Source organism: Doryrhamphus excisus, linkage group LG22 (assembly GCF_037039965.1).
Source record: "Doryrhamphus excisus strain RoL-2023G ecotype Guam linkage group LG22, RoL_Dexc_Guam_v1.1, whole genome shotgun sequence".
Classification (NCBI taxonomy): Eukaryota; Metazoa; Chordata; class Actinopteri; order Syngnathiformes; family Syngnathidae; genus Doryrhamphus; species Doryrhamphus excisus.
In genome coordinates this window covers 2,691,199-2,695,647 of record NC_136378.1, presented here as the reverse complement: position 1 = coordinate 2,695,647, position 4,449 = coordinate 2,691,199, and the positions used below count along the sequence as shown (strand labels likewise).

Here is a 4,449-nt window from a genome sequence, read left to right as displayed (position 1 = left end):
ATGTGGCGCTGTCCATAAGCCAACAAAGGAAGTGAACTAGTGGGATAATAACATGACTAAATCAATACATTTTATTATGTTATGTATACAGGATCATATAGTGCATTAGCTGCTATTTTCGTCAGTATTGCATTATATATTACACCCAGAATAACCTTTATTGTTTCTTCTTCTGCAGTTGAGAGCGTGTAGATGTTTAATCCAATTGTGTTGTCTGCTTACAGTTTAGCTGCCCACCTGTTCCCTTCAGGTCAGCATGTCTTTGCTGTGTGAAACTCCAATTAGTGGAGCACAAGATGTTTGCCGTATCGGATTGTCATTAAGCCCCTGATGTTTAGTTAAGTTCTGGGTGACGTTGTCGAGTCAAAGGATTAGAGCAAGTATCTCTTTCTCGGCGTATTTGCCTCTAAGTTAGGGTTTGTTAAGAACATGCACATAATACACGGTAATTGAATTTTCACGAGAAAGCGTCAAGAGGATCTTGAGAGCGTCTTCCTGCTTCTTCTTCAGTGAGAGCATTTTTTTAAAGGATCACCAAGATCCTTATGGGGGTATTGGCATCTTGGTTTTAACAAGTCGTGTGACCCTGAATGTCTCTTCTTCTGTCATGTGATGTGGATGAGACAACCAAAGCTGTTTTGAAGGACGGCTTTGTCTCGGCTTTAGCCACTCGGTAATCACAATCACCAACCTCATGAGTCACAAGGTCAGAGGACACGACGGTGAACAACCTCGCAGCTGCAACATGTTTTAAACAAGAAAATAAGTATCGGCCATATAAGCAAATTAAGCCAAATAGGACATAGAGGACATCCTGGCTTTTCCACTCATATGTGATCTGTTGGAGTTTGGCCAAGGAAATCGAACATCGAGTCTCCCCAAAATGGCAGCCATATTTACCAGCATGTTTAATGGGGACAAGAGAAGTAAGTGTTCTATGTGTTTTTGTTTACATTCAGTACTTTTTATTTCTTATACAGTTTATAACAGGGGTTTCAAACTCAATTTACTTGGGGGCCACTGGAGCTCGGGTCTGGGTGAGACTGGGCCGCATCAGGTTTTCCAAAAAAAACCAAAAAAAAACGCATTTATTAAAAATGAAAAAAAAAAATTCTACAAGAAAAGCTCTGATAAAATATTCCACTGTTCTCAAATATCTTACTTTTTATTTTTCTACACAAAATAAGATGAAAAATAAATAAACAAATCAAGAATAAAGAAAATCAATCAATCAGTAATAAACAAATAAATATAATAACAAAACGGCAAATAATAAAAACTTAAGAAACCACATATAGTTGGTGGGTAGACAAATGATTTTTTTCAGATTAAAATGAACAAAGCATTATTAGAGCCCTGTAGACATGACAAAACACGACTATAGTCACATTTATATTCTTTTTTATTTACAACATATTGGTCAATTGCAGGGTCTTGAGACCTTTAAACATAAATAGCCAAAAACTTACCACTTCCACACGAATAGAGAGGATAACTATTAACAGTTATTTAACCTTTAACATGAACATTAATCAAACGTAATAATTTTTTCTGGGTACATGATACCATACAGCATCCATATCAAACATTAAACTTTCATATCAAGGTGGGGGCCTCAAACTAGTGTCCTGCGGGCCACATTTGGCCCGCGGGCCGCATGTTTGAGACCCTTGGTTTATAAAATTCAGTCAAAGCAGTAGAAAAAATGATGGATGAATTATTCATTTGCCGCAACATAATCCACTTCTTAGGACATTGCGTAAAAAAAAAAAATACAGTGCAGTTCTACACCGCTGCATATTACAACCACAATAATAATCAACCCGGCTGAGTATTAATATCCTTGTAACGGTATTTTTGATGCATCGGATGCCATCAGATTGTACCGGTGTACCTAACGTTCTGACCATTGAGGTTTAGTGGTTTAATGGTTTAGTCTTGAAATCTCAAATGCACATGAAGTTTAATGGCGAGTGAGTAATCTTATACCACAGCGAGCCTTTAAAAACTATCAGGAAATAGGCTAATCCCAGTAATACTGTATACTTATTCCGGAGTAGAGGAGATACACACACACACAAACACAGTTCATAATCTCATGACTGAAGTGCACAGATTGGTTTAAGCTCTGGCAGGGATATGAACACACACACACATCGTTTCTTTTGTGCAGCAGCAAGTATGTATGTGTGCAACCGTCTGCATGCATATTTATACATGCTGCATATTCTGTCCATATTTAGTTCTAAATGTATAACTCGTTCATTGCACTTGGTTGGATAAACTCCATATCACCACTTGTACATATGTACGATGCTGTTCTGGGTTACTTTATAAGCAATATACTCCTGTGAAACGCCTCATGGGATTAATCAAGTATCTAGCTATGCATATTAATATTTAGTACATTGGTCATGTTTATTTATTACATTATTACCATACCATATCCGTACTATATTATTATATTTATTACCAGTATAGCTTTTTCATCTACTGCTCTGTTTGAAGCCTTCAATTTTTATTGAAGGCGTGTACTTTTGTATAGGAAAAAAAAAACAAACAAAATATATATATAAAACTATATTAAGAAAGCAGGAAGTGAACAAATGTAACAGTTACTGATTGTAAAAGTACCAGATGGAGGGGTAGGATTTAATAAGCTTTGCTTCTTCCTACTCCTTTTGGACATGTGGAACTGTGAACTGATTATGTGACAAAAATAAAATAAAATAATAATAATAAAAAAAACTTAAACATACTAGGAAAGCAGGAAGTGAACAAATGTAACAGTTACTGATTGTAAAAGTACCAGATGGAGGGGTAGGATTTATTAAGCTTTGCTTCTTCCTACTCCTTTTGGACATGTGGAACTGTGTACTAATTATGTGACAAAAATAAAAAATAAAAAAAAAACATAAGCATATTAGGAAAGCAGGAAGTGAACAAATGTAACAGTTACTGATTGTAAAAGTACCAGATGGAGGGGTAGGATTTAATAAGCTTTGCTTCTTCCTACTCCTTTTGGACATGTGGAACTGTGTACTGATTATGTGACAACAATAAAAATAATAAAAAAAACATAAGCATATTAGGAAAGCAGGAAGTGAACAAATGTAACAGTTACTGATTGTAAAAGTACCAGATGGAGGGGTAGGATTTAATAAGCTTTGCTTCTTCCTACTCCTTTTGGACATGTGGAACTGGGAACTGATTATGTGATGCATTCAATTGTAATCTGATGCATGTTCAAATGAAATAAAACCATTACCATTACCATTTATGCTTTTATTATTATGCATACATTTTTATATTATTTATGCTATCCTTTTGGACATGTGGAACTGTGAACTGATTATGTGATGCACTCAATTGTAATCTGATGTATGTTCAAATGAAATAAAACCATTACCATGACCATTTATTGATGTTTTTGCTCATGTAGATTGTATTTAAATGTGTCCACATGACGTGAATAAAAATGTGCCTCTCCGGCGCCCCCTATGGAGAGTAATGAGCCAGTGCGGGCGGCCAGAGCTGCAGAAAGAGAGAGGGAGCATTCTCAGATTTCCCGACTTCTCCCAGCCGCCGTGCAGCTTCCACATCACAGCCGACGACACCTCGCTTTATTGTCGAGAAAACCAGCACCAACAACCATCTCGGGGAGTTGACGTCGCTGCGAATAAGGTGAGTACATCGACGCCGAGCAACCTCGTCGTGCTGTTTACGCACATGTCGCCCCCGCCGCTTGCTTTATCGCTCGCCCTCCCAGGCTATGCTAGCAGTGTGCTGGCGCAGGCGGAAAGCGAGGCCAGCCTTCGGCCTCCAGGAGCTCAGTCCCCGGGCTGGGAAAACACCAAGCCCCGGTGATCGAGCGGGGTCCTTACGCTGCTTTCTTGCTAGTCCATTCTAGCGGCGTGTGCTAGCAGTATTGTCGAAGTTTGAGCTAGGATTACCGCTACTCTTGGTTACATAGCGGGATTAATTTATCATTTCTTTATCGCGTAATATTATGTCTCTTACAGCGATAACTTATTTAATCAACTTTGGAGCGTCTGCTGCGGTTTAGTGCACGGCCGCTTGCGGTAAGTTAGCTTAATCAGGGGTCGCTGCTGACCTACAAATGTCACCGTGTAACGTGTGTTTTGCTACCAAGCATTTAAAAGGCCAAAGTAGTTTGTGTGCAAATTATATTATAAAGGTCAACACGGCTCGATGAAGCCTGTAGATGACACAAGGTGGACGATAATATTCCTTTTATTGCATCGCCCCCAGCCCACAATATGGGATCATTAGATGCCTGTTGACAGGGATGGTGCACCACACTGTTTTGGATTTACCTGCAGGAATTATTCAGGGTTTATTAGTAACATTGTCCTGCAGTTAGGTCATATAATAACTGTAGGCTGCACGGTGGTTGAGTGGTTAGACCTCACAGCTAGGAGACGAGGG

At 38.8% G+C, this 4,449-nt stretch overlaps 1 protein-coding gene across 1 annotated transcript in view; it reads left to right on the top strand.

The window, feature by feature from the left end:
• The first annotated feature begins 3,516 nt into the window (after nt 1-3,516).
• LOC131110125 (bifunctional heparan sulfate N-deacetylase/N-sulfotransferase 1-like) overlaps nt 3,517-4,449 on the top strand; it is a 67,635-nt gene continuing 66,702 nt past the window's right edge. Inside the window, exon 1 of the mRNA XM_058062854.2 lies at nt 3,517-3,684. The gene's annotated coding sequence lies outside the window, so the exon portion shown is untranslated. The remainder of the gene's footprint in view (nt 3,685-4,449) is intronic.